Raw genomic sequence first — 25,625 nt, forward strand, 5'->3', positions numbered from 1 at the left:
TCTTGAAAGAAGATGATTCCAGCTTTGGGGGGCTGACAGCATAGGCGGGGTCAGGAAAGGGTGGGAACGACCCCGGGGCTTCCTCTGTCCACCTACTCTCTCAGGTGTTTAGAAGCCCACACTAACCGCCGAGGGTCCGGGTGCCATGCCCGTGGGCCAGGCCGGAGGGTGCACGTCCCAAACCGGTCTTCCTTCCTGGGGGCGGGGGAGGCTTTCGGCCCCTCTTCCCGCTTGGGGGTCCTCCGCAGGGAGGTCCGCAGGCCCATGAATAGATCTGAGAGGCGCGGCTATGCCCGCAACCCCCGCCTCCTCAGGCCTCTCCGAGCTCCCCAGGGGGCTCCCGGACCGGGGCCCGACGCTGCGACCCTCGCTCGGTGGCCCCGCCCCTCCCCGCGAGCCCGAGCGGCCTCCGACCCTCCCCCAACGCTAGAGGGCCCCGCCCCCTCCTCGCGGGCTAACGAGTGTCCTCGCGCGCTCGCCCCTTCCCTCAGCGTGGCTGTGAGTGCGCTGTCCTCCCACGTCGGCCCCCTCCCGTTGTTTCTCGCCGCCACCTCTAGCCCCCGAACGTAGCCCCGCCCCCACTGGTGTTTACTGTCCCCCGCCCCGGTTCAGCCAGTGCCCTGGGGCCCCCAGAACGAAGGGAGGGGGCACCCCTAAAGCCTTCCCTCGGCGCTTCCTCTCTGGGGTCTCCGGGGCATCTATCGCCTACCCTCGCCCGGGTCAGGACTCCATTCAGGGTTCTGTCCCTCTCTCCCCTCCCCCTCTCCTCGGCTCCCCCCACCTTCTCCCTCGGCCCCCTCCCCTCAGCAGGTCCTCCTCTTTCTCTCCCCCTCTCTCCTCCCCCTCCCCATCCCTTCCCCCCCACAATGCAGTTCGCGGCGCGGCGGACATGGCGGTGGAGTCCTGAGCTCGTCGTGTCCCGGCCTCCAGCGGCGACGGCAGTGACGGCGGCAGCGGGAGGCGGAGGGGGAGCGGGAGCCACTGAGATGAGGAGGCGCCGCGCGCGCCTGTAGCTCGCGGGCCTCGCAGGTACGGAGGTTCTGGCCGCGGCGCAGCCGCCGGCGCCGAGGGGGTGTGCTCTGGGCAGGCCGGGCGGCCCCCTGTTCGCCCTCCTCAGGTGCCGCGCCTCGCAGGTGTCAGGGGCCCGGCCCGAGCGCGTGTCAGCCGCCCCCTTGGGGCCTGACACTTCTTTCTTTACGGGAATGGGCTTCGCGTGTCCCAGGGGAAGGCAGAGATGAGGGAAGTAGGGGCGGCGGCCTGGGCGGCCTGAGGTGGGCATCGGGGCGCGTAGGGGCCGAACTCCACAGTGAGGCTGGGGCTCTCGGCCGCGGGCCGAAACCTGTGGACCCGGGCGGCGGATTTGGAGTTAACGGGATAGCAGTGAGCATTTTCTGGGTGCGATAGGATTCCCTGCCATGTGTGCCTTTTTTTCACCCCTGCTTAGACATAGATATACGTATGTAATGTATAAATACACACACGCAAATAATACATAATAAACACTTATTCCGGGCCCGCCCTTGTCGGGTGGAGAGAAGGCCGAGGTGTCTGGTGAGAGGGTTTCCTTTCTTGGTCGCCCGCCTTCTCTCTCCCTTGCCCCCCAGTCGAAGGGTGGTAATGAACGCTTTTGACGTGGGAAACTGTGAGATTGGTATTTGTAAACATACAGCACTCGCGGAGTGTATTGTACGCCTCCGCGAGAGGTTTCAGGTCCTTTTGGTATCGTGATTGCAAAAGAATGAGATATTTAGACCTGAAAGAAGCACAGCATCGGGGTTTCTAGCCGTACCTGAATGGGATGAATTACTGCTATTTTAACAACGTTGATTAAACACCTTCTTTTTAAAAGATTATCAAATCTTTAATTAGATGAATTTTGTACCTTGCGCGAGATTTTAGTTTCGGTGTACCATGTATCTTCGCTTTGATATATTTTTGGTACAAAAGTAGTTCCTTACACATTTGACATTCGACCCTTTTTGTAATCGCTTTAGTGTTCAGAAATGCAGTTCGAATTGTGTGTTTTTGGCATGCATTTAGTAATTAGCTGGAGTGGATCAGATTACCTTTTGTTTCCAAAGATCGCCCCCCCCCCCCAGTCTTGTAGTAGCGAAATGTGTAACACTTGGTGAAACAGAACATATCCTGTTTTCTGTTTTTCAATTAATGAGAACTATTAGCTAATAAAACCGGATAATCCCAACTGGATATGATAATTTCGAGAGAATGCCATATCAAGGTGGTGAATTGTAGGATGTTTCAAAAAAAGTTTTTCTTTTTTATTGTTACTATCAGTCAGCATGTTCTGTATATGAGTAAAATGTACGCTGAAATTTTCTTTAGGCTCAGAACTCTTATATGTCTCCTTAAAATTGTTGCACTAAATTGCATCCTAGTACTGCTTACTCACAACTTAAAAATTATTACATATTCTTTTAGAAAACCGTGCTTAAATAATTAATGGATTCACTAGTGTCTAGCGTACCGTGATCCTTTTATAAACAAATTGTAAAGAGTGCTTCTTAAAAACCATTTACTTTGGGGAAGATAAGAAATTTAAGTTGTTTTATGCTTTAAAAAGATGATATAATACAAACAAAAGATAATACAAAAGATAATACAAACAAAAGAAAGTTGCTTTAAAAAAAAGCTTTTAGATAAAATTTCCTGCTGTTTGCAATTTTTCATTTGACTTGTGTGGAAAATGAAAAAAATAAAGTTTACTTGAAATAATACAGAAGTGGAAGTGAAAGTTATTTGCATTTAATGTTTTGAGTTTAGCAAATATCTAAATACAGAAAGGAAATTAAAATCTTTTCATTGTCCTAGGTCAAGTTGTTAGTAATACAGATAAACTAAGATGTTATCATGCATATAAGTTTAGTTCAATATTGTAAATTCTAAATCACACCTAGAAATACATTTATTTTTAGTTAATTTAGCTGGAACAGTACAGTGTCTCCATTATAATTTTAGACATATTAAAGTAAAAATTTGTAATTGTAATATAAATATTTGAATAATAAAAAGCTGTTTAAAGATAATTTTTGTTCTCAGAGAAGAGTCATTTTAGTAAAAGTAAGTAATTGGAGAACTTTTTTTTTAACTCAAAGTTAACCTTGACATGCCTAATAAGCAGCATTATTATGTAGTGTTTTAAAGAATATCAAATCAGTATCTGTGGGTAGAGAAAGGTATTTGAATTTTATTTCTGCTGAAAGTTTTTGGTTTCAGAACTATTAAGATTTAACCTGTTGGAGTTCCTGTTGTGGTTCAGTGGAAATGTATCTGACTAGTAAGCATGAGGTTGCAGGTTCAATCCTGGCCTCACTCGGTGGGCTAAGGATCCTGTGTTGCCATGAGCTACAGTGTAGGTTGCAGGCATGGCTCAGATCCTGCGTTGCACAGGCTAGCAGCTGTGGCTCCAATTTGACCCCTAGCCTGGGAACCTCCATATGCAGAGTGCAGCCCTAAAAGGAAAAAGAAAAGGAAAAAAAAAAGACTTGATACAACAGAGTTCAGTGAGATGTGTTAATTCCTAAACTGCAAATGCTTGAATTCATAATGTTACAAATGCAGTTAATTGTTACTGCTGAGAGAAATATGTCTAAAAAAGAACAATTCTAGAAATACTTGAAACAGGCCAGGGAAAGGGAAACTGTAGACTTTTTTCTTCTTAATTTTAGAAGAATTAGGATTTTTATACTGAACTAAGTAAATTAGAATAGTTTTCACTAAACTTTTACCTGTTTTGTTTCAGGCATTTACTAGACAGGTTTATGTAGTTTTTTCATTTGTTCAATGTAGCACACCTATGAAACCTGTTTTATAGATGAGCCATCTCTGACACAGAGGTTAATTTGCGGAAAAATCATAGAAAGATTCAAAGCAGCTCTGTGTTCTATATGTACCATGTTGCTTCCCTTGCTTCTCACAATGTGTAAACTGAATTTCACCCTTCCCTAAACACCAAGCCCTATAACATTTTGTATAATTGTATTTTCCCCACTTATATAGTAGAAACTGCCTAAGGTTGCTCATTCATTCATCATTAAATCATTTATTTCATCAAACATTTGCATTTGTATTTTACTCTAGACATTGCAAGATTTTAGAGATACCAAATTATTGAAGACGGTGTCTTACTTTGGAGAACTCAATCTACATATAATACGTACAACACAGTAGATTATGGGAGGTCAGAAGAAAGAAGCTTGCTCTTGAGGAATGAGTAGGATTTTTCTAGATGGAGAAGGGGAGAGACAGGAGGCCCTTCCAAAGTAAAGGAATGTTTGCAAAGGTGATAGTTTGTTATAGGGCTTGGTAGGGTGAAAGGTAGTTTAAGAATTGAGTTATAGATAGAGTGGTGAGAAAAATTATGTGAAGTAGCAGTCAGATTGTGAAGATTATTGTGTATGTTAAATGAAGCCATTTGGATTTTTATCTTGTAAAGTGAAATAAATCACCAGGTAGGATAGTGGTTGATAGTGGTTGAGCTATAATTAAAATTGTGTTCTGACTCCCTAGTTTAGTATTTCTTGGCTTCTCTACCAACAGATTTTACTTGTTTTCAGTGGATAGTCTTTGCCTGTCTCTTTTCCTCTCCCTAGTTGCTATATTTCAGGCTTTTTTTTTTTTTTTTTGAGGATCTTGTGATCCAAGTCTTACTGTCCAAGAATGTTTCTTAGAAGATTCTTTTGAGATAAAGATACCTCTGGGAGAAATCACCTTGTTATGGTTACTCAAGAAATGTTTTCACTCCTTGGCTTGGATTAGTTGACTACTTTCTAATTTATCACTAGAAAGCAATAGAATAGGTTATTGGGGAGCGTGGGCAGGAAAGCAGAGGCAGCATTCATGCAAACTTAGTGTTCATCAGTGAAGATGAGCAAAGCCCTAATCTTTATACAAAACAATCTGTATTTTCATAAAATTAGGTATTTTCTAAGTCCCACAATAATCTGGTAGGTTTTGTGTGTGTGTGTGTCTTTTTTTTTTTTTTTTAACGGCCGTATTGTGGCATGTGGAAATTCCCATACTAGGGGTCAAATCAGAGCTGCAGCTGCCAGCCTGCACCACAGCCACAGCAAAGTGGGATCCGAGCAGCGTCTGTGACCTACACTGCAGCTCACGGCAATGCAGGAAGGATTCTTAACCCACTGAGTAAGCCAGGGATCAAACCTGTGTCCTCTTGGATGCTAGTCAGATTCATTTCTGCTGAGCCACGTCAGAACTCCCTAGTCTGATAGTCTTAAATGCGTATTTTATTTATAGTGATAACTTTTTTATTATCGTCATTTACAGGTGAGGACAGTAAGTGCAGAAGGGTTAAGTACCTTGGATTAGACCTCAAAGCTGTTTTGAGCTAGGATTTGAACTCAGAAACATTCCTGGACAGGATATCTGAGTCTGGAGTCAGAGCTCTTAACCACTCTACTATGTTGCACCTCAAGCTTAGGTTGCCAAAACTTAGTATGCAAAGGCTGTTAAATTCATTATAGTCATAGATTGTCAAAAAATATATTGTAAGAATATAAAGTATGAATTATACATGATAATGAAACCTGGTTGCATTTTGTCAGTCTAGCTGTACACTATAGTTTTAATAATCTAATTATCATTAAAATTGATAGTCATTAACTCGTTTAAGCTCTAGTCCTGCTGAGTGTTAGTTTAGGTCAGTGGTTTTCAGACTATGTTTGGATACCTTTTTTCCGGCGGAGGTGTGTCTCTGAGTCTCACATGTTTTCATAGTGATAGTAAGAAGATACTTAACTTTTCTCCTCTCATTTCTCATCTGGAATGTAGAGTGAGGGATACATGTGAAAACATTATTACTTTGATGGATATCGGAACGTGTAATAGGATTTTTTTTTCTTTTTCTTTGAGATTTAATTTATAATACCATAAAATTCACTCTTAAACTATGCAGTTCAGCTCATGGAGTTCCCTGGTGGCCTAACAGTTAAGGATTTGGCACTGTCATTGCTGTGGCTTGGGTTCAATCCCTAGCCCAGGAACTTCTGAATGCTTTGGGCGTGGCCAAAAAAACTAGAGAAGTATGCAGTTCAGTATACTCGTAATGTAACTATCATTATTACCTAATTCCAGAACATTTGCATCTTCCCAAAAGAAACCCTGTGTCCATTAGCATATCATCCTCCATCCCCCTCCATCTCAACCTTTTGGCAACCACTAAACTGCTTTCTGTCTATAGATTTGCCTCTTCTGGACATTTCATATAAATGCAGTCATACAACATGTGGCTTTTTGTGCCTGGCTTCTTTCACTAAACACAATGTTTTCAAGGTTCATCCATAATATATCATGTATTAGTGCTTCATTCCTTTTTATGGCTGAATAATACATTCTATAGAATATAGTCTATGGAGATACCACATTTTATATATCCATCATTTAGTAGGCATTTGGGTTGTTTCCACTTTTTCGCTATTAGGAATTATGTTACCTTGAACATAGATGTAAAAGTTTTTGTGTGGATGTATGTTTTCATTTCTCTTGGCTGTATACCCAGGAGTGGAATTGCCTAGTGTTTTGATACATTTATGTTTATGGAGGACGTGCCAAACTATTTTCCCAAGAGGCTGCACCATTTTATATTCCTGTTAGCAATGTATGAGGGTTCTAATTTCTCTGCATCCTTACCAACACTTGCTATTGTCCATTTTTTAATTATAACCATCCAGCTGTTGAGGTGATACCTCACTGTAGTTTTGATTTGCAATTCCCTGATGACTAATGATGTTGAGCATCTCTTCATGTGCCTCTTGGCTATTTGTATATCTTATTTGGAGAAACGTTTATTCAAATCCTTTGTTTATTTAAAAACAATTGGATTATTTCCCTCTTTACTGTTGAATTGTAAGAATTCTTTATAATAGTCTCTATTGTAAATCAACCATATTTCATTAAAATGTAAAAGAAGAGTTTTTTATATATTCTGGATACGAGACCCTTATCAGATAAATGAAATGCAAAAATGTTCTCCCATTTTGTGAGTTGTTTTTTTTCATGTCCCCTTTATTTTTTTTGGCTGCACTTGTGGCATACAGAAGTTCCTGGGCTGGGGATCAAACCCGAGCCACAGCAGTGACAACACCGGATCTTTAATTTGCTGAACCATCAGGAAACTGTCTTTTTTTAAATTTAAAAAGTTGTGGCAAAATAGGCATACTATAAAATTTTACCTTTTTAACCATTTTTAAGTGTATATTCAGTGATATTAGGTACATTCACGGTGTGGCACAACCATATCACCACTATCCATTTCCAGAACTTTTTCATTTTTTCCTATACACTCTGTGCCCATTAAGCAGTAACTCCTCATTTTTTCCTCTCTTCACCCTCTAGCAACCACCATTCTACTTTCTGTCTCTATGAATTTGGTTACTCAGTGTAATTACAGACATACATATGTCCTTTTTTGACTGTTTCATTTAGCAGGGTGTCTTTAGGTTCTTCCCTGTTGTAGCATGTGTCGGAAATTCCTTTTTAAGGCCATGCTATTGTTTATGTATATACCATATTTTGTTTATCCATTTACCTGTTGATAGGCACTTCCAGTTGCTTCTGCCTTTTGGCTGTTTTGAATAATGCTGCTTTGGATGTGGGCTTGCAAATATCTATTTGAGTCCCAGCTTTCAGTTCTTTGGGAATATACTCAGAAGTGGAATTGCTGGATCATATGACAAATCCATGTTTAATTTTTTGAGAAACTACCATTTTGTTCTTTTTCACTTTGAGTATATTTTTCATGCATCCAAATTTTAGATTTTGATAAAGTCCAATTTATCTTTTTTTTTCTTGTGCTTTGGGAGTCCTATTTAAGAAATCATTGCTGAAGCCCATATAATTTAAGGTTTACACCTATGTTTTCTTCTAACAGTTCTATTGTTTTAGCTTTTGCATTTAGGTCTTTGATCCGTTTTGAGTTATTTTTGTATGGGGTGTGAAGTAGAGGTCCAACTTCATTCTTCTGCATGTAGTTATCCAATTGTCCCAGCCCATTTAGTGACAAGACTATTCTTTCCCTTGTTGAATAGCCTTGGCATCATTGTTGAAAATCAGTTGACCATCAATGTCTCTGTTTATTTCTGGATTCTCCATTGATATGTATGTGTGTCTTTAAGCCAGTACTACCCAGTCTTGACTACTGTAGCTTTGTAGAAAGTTTTGAAGCTGAGAAGCTGAAGTTGTGAGTTCTCCAACTTTGTTTTTCTGTTTCAAGATTGTTTTAGCTATTCTTAGTGCTTTATATTTCTGTGTGACTTTTAGTATCAGAATGTCAATTTCTGAAGAAAATCTTGTACCTATTTTGTTAAATTTATTCCTAAGTATTTTGTTCTTTTTGATGCAGTGGAATTGTTGTGGGTTTTTTTTGTTGTTGTTGTTGTTTTTTTTTTTGTTTTTTGTTTTTTTTTTTTAGGGCTGCATCTTTGGCATATGGAAGTTGCCAGGCTAAGGGTCAAATTGAAGTTCCAACTGCCGTCCTATGCCACAGCCACAGCCACAGCCATGCCAGATCTGAGCCACATCTTCGATCTTGCATCAAGGCTGGATCCTTAACCGAGTGAGGCCAGGGATCAAACCTAAATCCTCATGGATTCTAGTCGGGTTCTTACCCCACTGAGCCACAACAGTAACTCCTAAAAATTGTTTTCTTAACTTCACTTTTGGACTGTTCATTGCTAGTGTGTAGAAATACAACTGATTTTTGTTTATTGATCTTGGATAGCAATCTTGCTGGATTCATTTTTTAGCTCTAATAGTTTTTTGTGGATTCCTTAGGATTTTCAATATACGAGATCATATATCTACGAGCAAGTTGATATTCTTCCTTACCAATCTGGTGCCTTTTATTTATTTATTTATTTATTTATTTATTTTCTGGCTTAATTGCTCTGGCTAGTACAGTGTTGGATAGAAGTGAAGGCAACAGACATCCTTGCCTTATTTCTGCTCTTAGTCTTTCACCATTAAATATGATGTCATATGGGGGGCGTTTTTGATCAGGTTGAGGAAGTTTCTTTTGATTTCTCATTTGTTGAGTGTTTTTTATCGTAAAAGGGTCATAGATTTTATAAAATGCTTTTTTTGTGAGTGTCAGTTGAGATGACTATGTGGTTTTTGTCCTGTATTCTATTAATATGGTATATTGATTGATTTTCATGTGTTGAACAAATTTTGCATTCCTGGGAGAGAATACATTTGATCTTGATGTATAACCTTTTGTTGCTGGATTTGTTTTGGTAGTATTTCGTTGTGGGTTTTTGCATCTGTAGTCATGAGACATTGGTGTATGGTTTACCTGTAATGTCTTTGTCTGGTTTTGGCATTAGAGTAATATTGGCTTTATTGAATGAGTTAATAGTGTGTTCTTGTATTTGAAAAATTTCTCGGTTTTAGTATCTGCTGTTGTGTCAATAGCTATAACCTGCAAAAACAAAAGTTCATTGGATCCTTGGTAATTTTTTTTTTCTCTTTTTTACTTTTTCTGGGGCCATTCCTGCGGCTTATGGAGGTTCCCAGGCTAGGGGTCGAATCAGAGCTGTAGCCACCGGCCTACACCAGAGCCACAGCAACTTGGGATCTGAGCTGTGTCTGCAGCCTACACCACAGCTCACGGCAACGCCAGATCCTTAACCCACTGAGCAAGGCCAGGGATCGAACCCGAAACCTCATGGTTCCTAGTCGGATTCTTTAACCACTGAGCCACGATGGGAACTCTAATCCTTAGTAATTTTTAAGAGTGTAAGTGCATCCTGAAGTCAAAAGTTTGAAAACTGCTGGTTTAGGCTAAGGACATAACTTAGTGCCTAAGTATTGAACCAAAAATTAGGACTCTTGTTTCTTGTCATAAACTAGTCCCATTTGTGTCCTTTTAGGCAAGTCATATACTCAGGGTGCCTCATTAATGTATAAGGCGGAAATACTGCAAGACTGTGTTGACTTTTCATACTGTAAGATATGTAAAGATAAATGAATGGGCATACTGGACATATATATCAGCTGATGCTGTATCTTCAATTAAAATTTTTTTTTTTTATTTTTTGCTTTTTAGGGCTGCACCTAGGCTAGGTGTTCCTAGGAAGTTCCTAGGCTAGGGGTTGAATCGAGGCTGCAGCTGCTGGCCACAGCACCTTGGGATCCCAGCTGCATCTGTGACCTACACCACAGCTCATGGTAATGCTGGATCCCCAACCACTGAGCGAGGCCAGGGATTGAATCCGCATCCTCATGGATATTAGTCAGATTCATTTCGGCTGTGCCACAATGAGTACTCCCTGTATCTTCAATTTTTTTTTAAACTGAAATATTGCTGAGAGCTCCAAGATTTTTGTAGGAACTTATGATATTGTTATGTGACAGTGTTTTGAATTCTTTCATAATACTTATATTGTTTGTGTTTGAAACTTGTATTTAAGCTTTCTCAGGTAGTAACAAGGGTTTGGTTTTGTTTTGTCTTTTTAGGCACATGGAAGTTCCCAGGCTAGGGGTCAAATCGGAGCTGCAGCTGCCGGCCTACACTGCAGCCACAGCAACACCAGATCTGAGCCATGTCTGTGACCTATACCATATATGGTGTAGGCAATGCCAGATCCTTTAATGCACTGAGTGAGGCCAGGGATCAAACCTACATCTTCATGGATGCTAGTTAGGTTTGTTACTACTGAGCTATAACGTGAACTCCAAGTAGTACCTGTTTTAAACCAGTGATTTTTTTCTATATATGAGAGTTACGCTTTCTTAGGAGGGTATTTCATAATCACTTTGGAAGGCTGTATAAACCACTCACAGCTTGCCGCCTCTACCCTCTTATTCTTGTGTTCCTCTTTATCCCTGTTGGGCATATATTCTATTTCTCAGATGTATTAGAACAGAAAAGAGATGGAGAACCACTATGCTGAATCCTCTAAGGGATGTAGCTTGTTTCCTTCACACCTACTTCCTCAAAGTCAGAAAACCAGACCCATGTTTTTCTATATATTGTCTGTTTATTCTTCCGTATTCCTCTAAAATTTTTCTTCTTTTAAGACTGATGCCTTGCTGGCTGTTTCTTACCTGACTTTGTCATTTCAGTCTAGGAATCTCTAGGTCACTCCCCTATATTCACTGATACTTTTTTTCCCCACTGATTCGTTGATATGATTCTTGATGTCATATCAGACAATTAGAGTTGGAAGCATAACACTGAAGGTTACCTAACAACTTTATTTTTCCTTAATTTCTATATCCCAGTGGTATTCAACTCTGCTTTCTTTGACAAACCTGCTCATATGGTTCAAAGATTGTCCTGCTGACCACAGTCTCCTTAATATCTATGCATCTTTTTCATCTTTAGTTTTCTCATCTATCCCTAACCTTTTTTGGGCTTTATCCTTCCCCCTCACCAGTACTGTTACTGTTGTGTTCACTTACCCTGTTGAAGTAGTCGTTCTGCCAGTACCCTAACCAGTATGAATTTAAATGTTTGCAAATTGTATGAACTAGTAGACTGGTATTTTATAATATCATAATTAGGTCTTTAACACAGCCTGGCAGTGTTTTGATCAGATTTCTTTCCTGTTTCTCACATTCAGTCTTGGTTTACCCATGTCTTAGGTCCTCTACTGCCCTCTGCTTTTCTCAGTCAGTGCTGGCCTTCTGTTTCATAGAGCAGTTTTATAACATTTGTGTTCCTCATAGTTCTTTGAAATGCCAATAGATGGTCCTGGCAAAAGAGGCTTTTTTTAGCCAAATACATCTGAGAATTGTTACAAATTAGATCTCTCTTGTAGAGATTTAGAGTCTTTATTAGTATATTGAAGCATCTGAAAGGTCCTTTTGGGAAGAAACCCATTTAACCTTTAACGCAGCCTTTCTATCTCCCTAATTCCACCAAAATTGCTTATGATAAGGCCTCAAATAACCTCCTAATACTTCTTACTATTATTGATAATTACTCTTATTTACTTGAGTGATGTCTCCTTTTCCTCTCACCTCTGTCCTCTGTTATCCAGAAGTTAAAGTGCATATTGTGCTACTTCTGCTTATAATTAATGACGTCTCTTTGCTAAAGTCTAAACTCGACTTGCTGTGCAAATGTGTACCAGTTTACATTCATAGTTCATCTCCTGTATTCAATATGCATTCTTTTTTTTTTTTTTTTTTAACACTACTCTGTGGCATATGGACTTCCCAGGCCCGGGATCAGATCTCAGCTGCAGTTTTGACCTGTGCTGTAGCTGCCGCAGTGCTAGATCTTTTTTTTTTTTTTTTTTTTTTGTCTTTTTGCCTTTTCTTGAGCTGCTCCTGTGGCATATGGAGGTTCCCAGGGCAGGGGTCGAATTGGAGCTGTAGTCGCCAGCCTACACCACAGCCACAGCAATGTCAGAGCCAAGCCGCATCTTCGACCCACACCACAGCTCATGGCAATGCCGGATCCTTAACCTACTGAGCAAGGCCAGGGATCGAACCTGCAACCTCTTGGTTCCTAGTTGGATTCATTAACCACTGCGCCACGATGGGAACTCTAGCTGTGCTAGATCTTTAACCCACTGTGCCAGGCCGGGGGTAAAACCTGTGTCTCAGCACTGCAGAGATGCCGCAAATCCCATTGTACCATAGTGGGAACTTATGTGCATGTTATTTTATGGTCCTAAAAAACTTGCCAGGGAGTTTCCTCGTGGTTTGGTGGTTAGGATTTGGCTCTACTACCACTTGGACTGAAGTTTGATCCCTGGTCTGGGAACTGAGATGCCACATCAAGCCACCGCATGCTGTAGCCAAAAGAAAAACAAACCAACCAACCCAGCTTGTCAGAGTTTTATAAATGTATTTTGTCTAGTACATACAAATCTTATCTTATTCTTTCTTACTCCCTCTCCCAAGTGGGAAATTCTTTCTCAGCTCAGCTGTTATCTCTAGATGAAGGCTTTTCCCTAGGCTCTTTCCTCAGGATTTCCTTAGCATGTGTCACATAGTATTGTCATTATTTGTTTATATGATTGTCTCTCCTTTAGACATGAACCTATTATTTATATTCTTAGCTTTTAACTGAGTGTCTTATATGTGAATATTGACAATTAATATTTGTTAAAATTAATTCCAGATTTACATTTGTTCATCTGAATGTATGCAAAACCAGTTAAATAATTTGTAGGGCCTAGTACAAAACACAAGTGCAGGGTCTCTTGTTCAAAAAACAGGAAAAAATTACTGTTAAAGTTACTAAAAGTTTTTTTCTTTCTTCTTTGATCTTTCTCTCAACTTGTCATGTTTATTTTTTATATCATTCTAAATAAAGAACAATAGAAATTGTTAAATTATTAAGCATGAATTTTACTGGTTGTCTTTATATCGTGCAATGCCAGGTTTCAGTGCAGATGTATTATTATTATTTATTTATTTGTTTGTTTTGTCTTTTCCAGGGCCACACCTGTGGCATCTGGAGGTTCCCAGGCTAGGGGTGTAATCAGAGATGTAGCTGCCAGCCTGTGCCACAGCCACAGCAACATGGGATCCGAGCCAAGTGTGCAACCTACACCACAGCTCACAGCAACGCCAGATCCCTAACCCACTGAGTAAGGCCAGGGATCGAACCCGCAACCTCATGGTTCCTAGTCAGATTCACTAACCACTAAGCCATGATAGGAACTCCTCATGATGTATTATTATTTAACTCATGTGAAATTGCTGGTATTTCATAGCTTATACATATATTTCATTCTTATCATCAGAACAGGAAAAACATTGCACAAAACTTACTCAGCTGTTTTCATTTCTTATACTGTTATATTGTATCAACAGTCTCTACCCTTAGCTTTGGCAGGACTTAAAAGGAACTGTGGTTTGCTCTTTCTCTTTCCTTCTGTGTTGTCACTTTTAACATAAGTGGTTAATTCAGGGAAGTAATGTAAGAAAAGATATGATAGGCTTTTTGGTCATTCATGTTTCTTGCAATTCCATTGACTTTCTTCTGTGTTTTTGTTTTTGTTTTTTTTTTGTCTTTTTAGGGCCGCCCTGAGGCATATGGAAATTCCCACGCTAGGGGTCGAATCGGAGCTCCAGCTGCTGGCCTACACCACAGCCATAGCAATGCAGGATCCTTAACCCACTGAGCAAGGCCAGGGATCGAACCTTGGTCCTCATGGATCCTAGTTGGGTGTGTTAACCACTGAGCCGTGACAGGAACTCCTCTTCTGTGTTTTAAGCAAGTTATGATTCAAACATAAAATGTGGCTTCTTAGACTCTTAGTGCCCCTGCTTACTTAGTTGTAGACAACATGTTTCCTTTATATTAACTTTGAGTCTTGCTGAACTCCCCATACCTCATGAATTCACTGATATTATGTGTTCATGAGGCATTATTAAAGCTAAAGGAGGAAGTTCCCACTGTGGCAGTGTGGGTTCGATCCTCTGCCTGGCTCAGTAGGTTAAGGATCTGGTGTTGCCGCAGCTGTGGCATAGGGTGCAGCTGCAGCTCAGATTCCATCCTGGGCCCAGAATCTTCAATTTGCCATGGGTGCAGCCATTTAAAAAAAAAAAAAACTAAATGAGAAAGAGGTGGAAAGGAATGGCAGATACACATTTTACATGTATCTCCACTGCTAATGTGCATGCTCTATTGTCCCATTAGACTTCACCACAAAACATAAACTCAAAGATAAAATTATTAAGAATTTCACGTTGGGGACAGGAAAGCTTTAAACTGAATGCAGTGTCTTTCTGAGGATGGAGCCCTATATAACTGCACAGATCACAGTTCACGAAATTAGCCCTGAACAAAAAAAAAAGATGGGAGAGAAATAACACGCATCCAAAGAGACTGCTGTATTTCACCTTGTACTAATGTGATAATCATTGTTACTATTACTTTATTTTGAAGCATTCTGAGGATTGTGTTCCTTGTTGCCTCAAAGTTAGGATTTAGCCATACGGCTTTTTTTTTTTAGTAAATGAAATGTATACAGAGGTGACCAGTGCTATTTCTTCTTTCTCTGTTTTGCTAATAGTGGGAGGTAACATAAGACTAAATCAGTTAAAAGCAGCTGGGAATGCTGAGCCAATGCTTGAAACAGCTGCCTTAGAGAGTCACCTTAATTTTAATTCACAGAGGATTTTGCATGAGTTGTTAAGTCAGTTTATGTTATGATAAGGATTAAGTTGTAGGGGTTGTTGTTGCAGCATAATCTGGCCTATTCCAAGTGATACAGTTTGTGAAATTTCAAAATGAGTGTGGTGTTAGAAATGTAAGCTTTGTAGGACCAGCACAGTTCCTTCTGTGGCACAGTGGGTTAAGAATCTGACTGTAGGAGTTCCTGTTGTGGTGCAGTGGAAATGAATCTGACTAGTATCCAGATTCGGGTTTGGATCCCTGGCCCCGCTCAGTGGATTGGGGATCCGGCATTGCTATGAGTTGTGGTATAGGTGATAGATGCTGCTCTGATCCCTTGTTGCTTTGGCTGTGGTGTAGTTGAGCAGCTGCAGCTCTGATTTGACCCCTGGCTTGGGAACTTCCATATGCTGTGGTTGCAACCCTATAAAGAAAAAGTTTTTTTTTTTTTTTTTTTTGAACCTTAGCTATTTTATGTCTGACATTTAAAATCTGAGATGTGTGTTACTTTATGTAAGCTTAGTACACATTATTTTAATTTTTCTGAGTTAAAATGTTTTTATTTTGATAAAATATATATGACAGGATTTACCGTTTTAACCATTTTTGAGTGTACAACTCAATGGCGTTAGTACTTCCATATTGTTGCCTAACTGTTGCCACTGTCTCCAGAATTTTTTTTACTATTTTTTTTTTTTATTATTATTTTCCCACTGTACAGCAAGGGGGTCAGGTCATCCTTAGATGTATACATTGCAGTTACAGTTTTTTCCCCCACCCTTTCTTCTGTTGCGACATGAGTATCTAGACATAGTTCTCAATGCCAGAATTTTTTTTAATCGTCCCAAACGGAAACTCTGTATGCATTAAGCAATGACTCCCCATTCCCTGCTCTCCTCAGCCCCATAACTTCTTCTTCTTTTTTTTTTTTTTTTGCTTTTTATGACTGTACCCACGGCGTATGGAGGGGTCCAATCAGAGCTGCAGCTGCTGGTCAATGCCATGGCCACTGCAATGCCAGATCCAAGCCTCGCCTGTGACCTACAGCACAGCTCACGGCACCGCTGAATCCTTAACCCATTGAGCGAGGCCAGGGATCGAACCCGTAGCTTCATGGTTCCTAGTTGGATTCGTTTCCCCTGTGCCATGATGGGAACTCCAACCCTCATAACTTCTGTTCTGCTTTCTGTCCCAATGAATTTATTAATTTTCAATATCTTACATAGTTGGAATCATACAATACCTGTCCTTTTTTTTCTTTTTTCCTTTGGCTGCACCTAGAGCATGTGGAAGTTCCTGGGCCAGGGATCAAACCTGCAACATAGTAGTGACAAGTTCGAATCCTTAACCGCTATATCACCAGTGAAGTCTAATATCTGTCCTTTTGTGAGAGACTTATTTCATTTAGCACCGTGTCCTCAAGTTTATGGATAAATTCCATGTGGAATTTCCATCATGCCTCAGTGGAAACCAATCTGACTAGCATCCATGAGGACACAGGTTTGATCCCTGGCCTTGCTCAGTGGGTTAAGGATCCAGCGTTGTCTTGAACTGTGGTTTAGGTCGCAGATGCGGTTTGAATCTGGTGTTGCTGTGGCTGTGACATAGGCCAGCAGCTACAGCTCTCATTCAACCCCTAGCCTGGGAATCTCCGTATGTCACAGTGTGGCCCTAAAAAGCCAAAAAAAAAAAAAAAAAGATTCATCCATGTTATAGCATATGTCAGAATTTCCTTCCTTAAATAGCTGAGTAATATTCCATTGTATGTAAATACCGCAGTTTGTTTATCCATTCATCTATTGATAGATGCTTGGCTGCTTCTACCTTTTGGCTGTTGTGAGTAATACCACAGTGAGCATTGTGCCCAAAAATGTGTTTGAGTCTCTACTTTCAGTTCTTTTCGATATTTGCCTAGGAGTAGAATTGCTGGATCATATGACACTTTCATGTTTAACTTTTTGAGGAACATCTAAACTTTTTGTATTGGCTGCATCACTTTATTTCTACCAGCAATTGCATGAGGATTCCAGTCTTTCCCCTTCCTCACCAACATTTGTTATTTTCTGCTTTTTTGATAATCTTAGTCGGTATGAAATGGTTTCTTATTTGCATTTTTCTAATGAGGAATGATTCTGAACATTTTTTCATGTACTTAATACGATTTGTTTATGTTTGGAGAAGTGTCTAGTCAGGTCTGTAGCCCATTTGTTAGCTGGATTGTTTTGTTTATCTTTTTTTTCTTCTAGTTGTAGGAGTTCTTTATATATTCTGGATAGTAGACCCTTATCAGATAGATGATTTGCAAATACTTTATTCCATTCTGTTCACTTTTTTGTTTTTATTTCATTTATTTAATTTAATTTTTTATCTTTTATTTTATTTTTTGCTTTTTTAGGTCCACACCCATGGCATATGGAGGTTCCCAGGCTAGGGGTCTAATCGGAGCTGCAGCCTCTGGCCTGCGCCACAGCCACAGCAATGCCAGATCTGAGCCGTGTCTGAGCTCATGGCGATGCTGAATCCTTAACCCACTGAGCAAGGCCAGGGATCGAACCTGCAATCTTATGGTTCCTAGTCCCATTCGTTAACCATTGGGCCATGACGGGAACTCCTGTTCACTTTTTTGATAGTGTCTTTTCTGAACAGAAGTTTAAAATTTTTTATATTGATATTTAATTGACAAAATATTATTACTTTCAGGTTTACAACAATGTTATTTGCATAGCAAAATAATCACAGTAAGTCTAGTTAACATCCATCATCATGCTGGATTATAATTTTTTTCTTGTGATAAGAACTTTCAAATACACAGTTCAGTACTTTTTTTTTGTCCTTTGTTCTTTTTAGGGCCGCACCCTCGGCGTATGAAGGTTCCTAGGCCAGGGGTCCAATCGGAGCTGTTGCTGCTGGCCTATGCCTGAGCCACAGCAACACAGGATCTGAACTGCGTCTGCAACCTACACCACAGCTCATGACAACGCCAGATCTTTAACCCACTGAACTCATGGTTCCTAGTCAGATTTGTTTCCGCTGCGCCACGACTGGAACTCCAGTTCAGTACTTTTAATTATAGTCATCATGCTGTTCATTACATCCCTAGGTCTTATTTATTTAATAACTAGAATTTTGTACTTTTTGACCACTTTAACCTGTATAACCAATTCCCTACCCTCCCAACTCCTGGTTTTTGGCAACCGCCAATTTGTTCTTTGTATCTATGAGTTCAGTTTTTTTTGGTTTCTATTCTGCATATGAGAAAGCTCATATAGTATTTGTCTTTCATTGTCTCATTATTTCACTTAGCATTATGCCTGCAGGATCCATCCATGTTGTTGTACATGGCAAGATTTTCTTTTTTATAAGGCTGAGTAATTTATGTATCTGTATGTCTCTATCTATCTATTTTATCTATCACTTTTTTTTTTTTTTGGTCTTTTTGCTATTTCTTGGGCCGCTCCCGCGGCATATGGAGGTTCCCAGGCTAGGGGTCTAATCGGAGCTGTAGCCATCAGCCTATGCCACAGCCACAGCAAACCAGGGTCTGAGCCACACCTGCAACCTACACCACAGCTCACGGCAATGCCGGATTGTTAACCCACTGAGCAAGGGCAGGGACCGAACCCGCAACCTCATGGTTCCTAGTTGGATTCGTTAACCAGTGCGCCACCACGGGAACTCCTCTATCACATTTTCTTTATCCGTTCATCCATTGATGGACACTTAGGTTGCTTCCATGTCTTGGCTATTGTAAAAAATGCTGAAGTGAACATGGGGGTACAGTATCTTTTCAAGTTAGTGTTTTTATTTCCTTCAAATAAATACCCAGAAGTGGAATTACTGGATCATATAGTAATTCTGTTTTTAATTTTTTGAAGAACCTCCATAGTGGCTGTGCCAATTTTCATTCCTACCAACAGTGCATGAGTCCCCTTTTCTCCACATCCTTGCCAATACCTGTTATTTCTTGTCTTTTTGATAATAGCCATTATGACAGGTGTGAGGTGATATCTCATTTTGGTTTTGATTTGCAATTTCCTGATGCTTAGTGCTGTTGAGCAGCTTTTCATGTGTCTTTTGGCCATCTCTGTGTCTTCTTGGAAAAATGTCTATTCAGAGCCTCTGTCCATTTTTAATCTTAATGTTTGTTATTTGTTTTTGCTAAGTTGTGTCAGGTCTTTGTATATTTTAGATAGTAACCTTTTATCAAATATATGATTTTCAGATATTTTCTCCCATTCAGTAGCTTGCCTTTTCATTTTGTTGATGGTTTCCTTTGTTGTGCAGAAGTTTTTTAGTTTGGTGCTGTCCCACTTGTTTATTTTTGCTTTTGTTGCCTTTGCTTTCGGTATCAAATCCAAAAAAATCATTGTCAAGATGGATGTCAGTGATGAAATTTTAAGTTTTGATGAAGTCCAGTTAATCTATTTTTTCTTTTGTTGTCTGTACTTTTGATGTCATATTTAAGAAATAGTTGTGGGGAGTTCCCGTCGTGGCGCAGTGGTTAACGAATCTGACTAGGAACCATGAGGTTGCGGGTTCGGTCCCTGCCCTTGCTCAGTGGGTTAACGATCCGGCGTTGCCGTGAGCTGTGGTGTAGGTTGCAGATGCGGCTTGGATCCCGCGTTGCTGTGTCTCTGGCATAGGCCGGTGGCTACAGCTCCGATTAGACCCCTAGCCTGGGAACCTCCATATGCCGTGGGAGCGGCCCAAGAAATAGCAAAAAAAGACAAAAAAAAAAAAAAAAGAAAAGAAATAGTTGTTAAATGCAAGGTTATTAAGATTTATAGTTTTTTTTTGTCGTGCGTGTTAGTGTGTGTAGTTTAGTGTGTGTAGTTTTGATAGGGATGGAGTAGGATAGTTACACAGGTAGTTGGAGTTGTCCCAGTGGGGAAGCGTAGATAGAGAGGAAACCTAGATAGAGGGAACTTTGGGAGACCATTGTAAGTTAATAATGCTCTAGAAAGCCACCAGAACAAAGGAAGCTTGCTTAACTATAAAACCATAAATAAAAGCAGGAGATATGCCTCAGGTCATTAAGTGAAAGATAAAATGAGGCCTGCATTCAGGCAGACAGTGACCCTTAGGACCAAGGCAGGAGTTTAAGGGAAAGATGACATTCCAAAGTAGGAGTCTGTCATTATACAGAAAGCTGAGATTGTTCAACATATTTTAGCATATGTTACCACCCTTCTGCTGATTCGAATAAGCACCATGACAGTCCTAGTTTAACCTCATAGGGTTAGATACTCTCTTACTGGATATGAAGAAGGAGCTAGTGATATAAGCCTGACCTCTACTTGAAGAACGAGGATTATAAAAATGTAGCTCACCTAATTCTCAGGGCAGTGCTTCTTCTTTGCCTGCCCCCTTGTATCTCTCATAAGCATCCTATCTTTTTCTTTTCCTTTTTTTTTTTCCTTCTTTTTGCTTTTTAGGGCCGCACCTGGGGCATTATGGAAGCTCCCAGGCCAGGGGTTGAAACGGGGCTACAGCTGCCAGCCTATGCTGCAGCAGCAGCAACACCAGATCCGAGGCATATCTGCGACCTATACCACATCTCACGGCAGTGCCAGATCCTTAACCCACTGAACAAGGCCAGGGATCAAACCTGCGTCCTCATGGATACTAGTCAGATTCATTTCCGTCGAGCCACAACGGGAACTCCCAAGCATCTTTTCTTAATAAATCTATTTCTTGGAGTTCCCGTTGTGGCGCAGTGGTTAACGAATCTGACTAGGAACCATGAGGTTGCAGGTTCGATCCCTGGCCTTGCTCAGTGGGTTAAGGATACAGTGTTGCTGTGAGCTGTGGTGTAGGTTGCAGACTAGGCATGGATCCTGAGTTGCTGTGGCTGTGGCATAGGCTGGTGGCTATAGCTCCAATTAGACCCATAGCTTGGGAACATTCATATGTTGGGGTTAGCGTTAGAAAAAGGCAAAAAGACCCCCCCCCAAAAAAAAATCTATTTCTTGCCTATTACTTTGTCCCTTGCTGAATTCCTTCTGTGCTGAAACACAAAGAACCTTAACTTCAGTAAGTTCAGACACCAGCTGAGTGATTCTAATTGAAAAAACTGCCCTTTCTCCCATTCAGTACTCTTAGTCCTGTTGTCAAGTTGATTAACCATGTGTGTGAGGGTTTAATTATGGGCTCTGTGTTCTGCTATTGATCTATGTCTTTCCTGTGTCATCACCAGGCTGTTTTGGTTGTTGTAGCTTTGTATAGTTTTTTTGTGTGTGTGTGTGTGTGTGTGTGTGCTGTGCCATGGCATGCAGAAGTTCCCAGGCCAGAGGTTGAACCCACATCCTCAGAGAAACAATGTCAGGTCCTTAACCTGCTGAGCCACAATATGGGAACCTCCACCATTGTGGTTTTTGATAGTGATTACATTGAATCTGTAGATCACTTTGGGTGATATTGGCATCTTGACAGTATTGTTAACTGTATAAATCACTGGCAATGACTTAAGTGAAGCAAACAAATGGGTGAGTACACAGTGGGTTGCAGTTTATGAATTCTTCCCAGTCTTCAGCTTTTGGCAGCTCTGGGAAAGCAGTTTTCAGGACTCTTAGGCTTTATAATAATAAGCAAGGGATGGAGTACTTAATTCTTTTAAGTGAATGATGAACACTGTAAAGGGTGTGTGTTCCAGTGTCTACTCCCTTGGGCTATAGGTCCCATGAGCTTAAAATATTTCCTGATTCCTTTATTACCCATGGGCAGTGATCAGTGTGAATACGGATCACCAAGAAAGAGATAGGCAGGGAAAGTAGACTGGAATGGAATCCATGAACATGGAATGTTGCTGCATGTATTTAACTGTCTAATTTCTTTCAGTAATATTTTGTAGTTTTCAGTGTACAATTTTTTTTGCCTTCTTGGTTCAATTTACTTTTTTTTTTTTTTTTTTAAATCTTTTTAGGGCCACACCTGCAGCATATGGAAGTTCCTGGGCTAGGGGTAAAATTATAGCTATAGCTGTGAACCTGTGTCACAGCCACAGCAATGCCAGATTCAAGCCATGTCTTCAACCTACACCTCAGCTCACGTCAACGCTGGATCCTTAACCCACTGAGTAAGGCCAGGAATCAAACCCATCCTCATGGATACTTGTGGGTTTCATTACTGCTGAGTCATAAAGGTAACCCCTGTTCTTAAGTATTTTATTCTTTTTGATGCTGTTTTAAGTGGAATTGTTTTCTTAATTTCCTTTATAGATTGTTCATTGCCATTGTATAGAAATAGACCTGAACTTTGTGTTTCTTCTGTATCCTGCAACTTGTGAATTTATTATATCTGCTTTTTTGTGTGTTCTTAGGATTTTGTTATATTTAAGATCATGTCATATGCGAACAGATAATTTTACTTCTTTTCCAGTTTGGATGCCTTGCGTAATTGCTCTGTCTAGAACCTGTAGTACTGCGTTAAATAGAAGTGGTAAAAACAGATATCCTTGTCTTATTCTGGATCTTAGGAGAAAATTTTTTCGCTTTTCAGTAATGAGTATGAGAGCTGTGTTTTCTGTCGTTTTAATAGATGGGCCTTACATGTTCAAGAAATTCCTTTTCTCCATCAGTTGAGGTGATCATGTATTTTTCTTTTCCTTCAACCAATTTTTTTTTTTTTTTTTTTTTTGCCTTTTGTCTTTTTAGGGCTGTACCCACTGCATATGGATGTTCCCAGGTTAGGAGCTGTAGCTGCTGGCCTACACCATAGCCACAGATGCAGCTTGGATCTGGTGTTGCTGTGGCTGTGGTATAGGCCGGCAGATACAGCTCCGATTAGACCCCTAGCCTGGGAACCTCCATATGCTGTGGGTGTGGCCCTAGAAAATACAAAAAGGCAAAAATAAATAAATAAATAAAATAAAATAAACATCATATGAAATACTTTTTTATCTTCATTTAAAAATTATGGTAAAATAGTACATTGTTTTCATTTGTCTCTTGGTATTTTCTAATTTCCCTTGTGATTTCTTCTTTGACCTCTTGGTTGTTTGAGTGCATAGTTTAATTTTCACGTATTTGTGAATTTTCCAGTTTTTAAATATGTTATTAATTTGGTTTCTAATTTCAGTCTATTGTCATAAAAAAGATCATTTGTATGATTTCAGTATTTTTAAATTTATTAAGACTTGTTTTTTGGCCTAACATAATAATAGTCTATCTTTGAGAATGTTCCATATGTACTTGAGAAGAATATGTATTCTGCTGATGTTGGGTTGAGTCTTCTGGATATATCTCTAAGGTCTCACTGGTGTATAGTATTATTGAAGCCCTTTATTTCCTTGTTGGTTTTCTCTGTCATTTCTCTAACCATTATTGAAAGAAGGTTATGGAAGTCTTGCAACTGTTATAGAATTGTCTATTTCTGTTTTCAATCCTGTTAAGTTTTGCTTCATATTTTTGGTGCTCTGTTATTAGGTCCATATTTTTTTTTTTTTGTCTTTTTGCCATTTCTTGGGCCGCTCCTGCGGCATATGGAGGTTCCCAGGCTAGGGGTCTAATCGGAGCTGTAGCTGCCAGCCTACGCCAGAGCCACAGCAACGCAGGATCCGAGCTGAGTCTGCAACCTACACCACAGCTCACAGCAACGCCAGATCGTTAACTCACTGAGCAAGGGCAGGGATCGAACCCGCAACCTCATGGTTCCTAGTCGGATTCGTTAACCACTGCGCCACGACGGGAACTCCAGTCCATATATTTTTATAATTGTTCCATGTTCTAGCTGGACTGAACCTTTTATCAATATGTAATATCCTTCTTTGTCTCTTGTAACTGATTTTGACTTAATGTGTGTTTTTTTTTCTAATGATTATATAACCACCTCAGTGCTATTTCTCTTTCTCTTTCTCAAATATGTATATAACTCCTCAGCTCTCTCTTGATTACTGTTTGCATGGAATATTTTTCCATCCTTTTGCTTTCAACCTCTTTGCTTCTGGTATCTATAGTGAATTTCTTCTAAATAGATGACGGATATTTCCAATCTCTGCCTTTAAGTGGAGAGTTTAATTCATTACATTTACAGTAATTATTGGAGTTCCTGTCATGGCTCAGTGGTTAGTGAACCCGACTAGCATCCACAAGGACGCGGGTTTGATCCCTGGCCTTGCTCAGTGGGTTAAGGGTCTGGCATTGCTGTGAGCTGTGGTGTAGGTCGCACTCGTGGCTCACATCCCACATTGCTGTGGCTCCGGTGTAGGCTGGCAGCTGCAGCTTCGATTGGACCCCTAGCCTGGGAACCTCCATATGCCACGGTTGTGGCCCTAAAGGACAAAAAGACCAAAAAGTAATTATTGATATGAAAAGATTTACTTCTAACCTTTAGTTATTTCATTTCTATATGTCTCATGATTTTGTTCCTCAGTTTCTCTATCACTGCTTTTTGATGTATTCGGTTGAATTTTTTTTTTTTTTTTGGTCTTTTTTAGGGCTACACCTGTTGCATATGGAAGTTCTCAGGTTAGGGGTTGAATTGGAGCTATAGTTGTCGGCCTACACCACAGTCATAGCAATGTGGGATCTGAGCTGTGTCTGCAACCTACACAACAGCTCATGGCAACGCTGGATCCTTAACCACTGATCGAGGCCAGGGATAGAACCCACATCCTCATGGATACTATTTGGGTTCATCACTGCTGTGCCACAATGGGAACTCTTTCTTTTTTGTATTTTGAAACATTACTTTGGTGGTGGTTGCCTTGAAGATAACAGTGTAACTAATATCTTAAATTTATAACAGCTTAGTTTGAGTAATACCAGTTTAGTTTCAATGGTATGCAAACACTCTGCCCCTCTACATCTCTGTCCCTTCACGTCTCTGTCCCTTCTCATTGTTATTGTCACAGATTACATCTTTATACATTCTGTGCCCATTAACATAGATTTATAATTGTCTTTTTATGTATTTGCCTTTTAAATCATGTAGGAGAAAAAGTTGCAAATAAGCAGTATAATAATACTGGCTTTTATATTTACCTACTAAGTTACCTTTACCAGTGTCCTTTATTTCTTTTTATGGTTTTGAATTACTGCCTAATTTCTTTTCATTTCAGCTTTAAGAGCTCCCTTTAGCATTTCTTATAGGGAAAGTCTACTAATAATGAACTTTCTTAGCTTTTGTTTATCTGGAAATGTCATAATTTCTGTCATTGATGAAGGATAATTTTTCTACATAGCTAGAGAATATTTGGTTTATAGTGTTCCTCATTCAGGACTTTAAATATGTCATTCCAGAGTTCCCATCATGGCTCAGTGGTTAACGAACCCAACTAGTATCCTTGAGGAAGCTGGTTTGATCCCTGGCCTTGCTCAGTGGGTTAAGGATCCAGCATTGCTGTGAGTTTCAGTATAGGTTGCAGATGTGGCTCGGATCCCACTTTGCTGTGGCTGTGGCATAGGCTGGCAGCTACAGCTCCAATTTGACTTCTAGCCTGGGAACCTCCATATGCTACAGTTGTAGCCCTAAAAAGACAAAAGACAATCAGTCAATAAATGTGTCATCCCAT

The 25,625-nt window shown here is 40.3% G+C and overlaps 1 protein-coding gene across 13 annotated transcripts in view; it reads left to right on the forward strand.

Annotated features, from left to right (window-relative positions):
* ZCCHC11 (zinc finger CCHC-type containing 11) overlaps nucleotides 483-25,625 on the forward strand; it is a 138,793-nt gene continuing 113,650 nt past the window's right edge. For 12 of the 13 annotated variants that reach the window (XM_021096637.1, XM_021096638.1, XM_021096639.1 and 9 more), the window contains exon 1: nucleotides 873-1,029. The gene's annotated coding sequence lies outside the window, so the exon portion shown is untranslated. Of the gene's footprint in view, nucleotides 499-872; nucleotides 1,030-25,625 lie in introns of those variants that run through there. The other variant, XR_002345200.1, reaches the window with a different exon arrangement.

This window comes from Sus scrofa, chromosome 6, assembly GCF_000003025.6.
Source record: "Sus scrofa isolate TJ Tabasco breed Duroc chromosome 6, Sscrofa11.1, whole genome shotgun sequence".
In the NCBI taxonomy this organism is placed as follows: Eukaryota; Metazoa; Chordata; class Mammalia; order Artiodactyla; family Suidae; genus Sus; species Sus scrofa.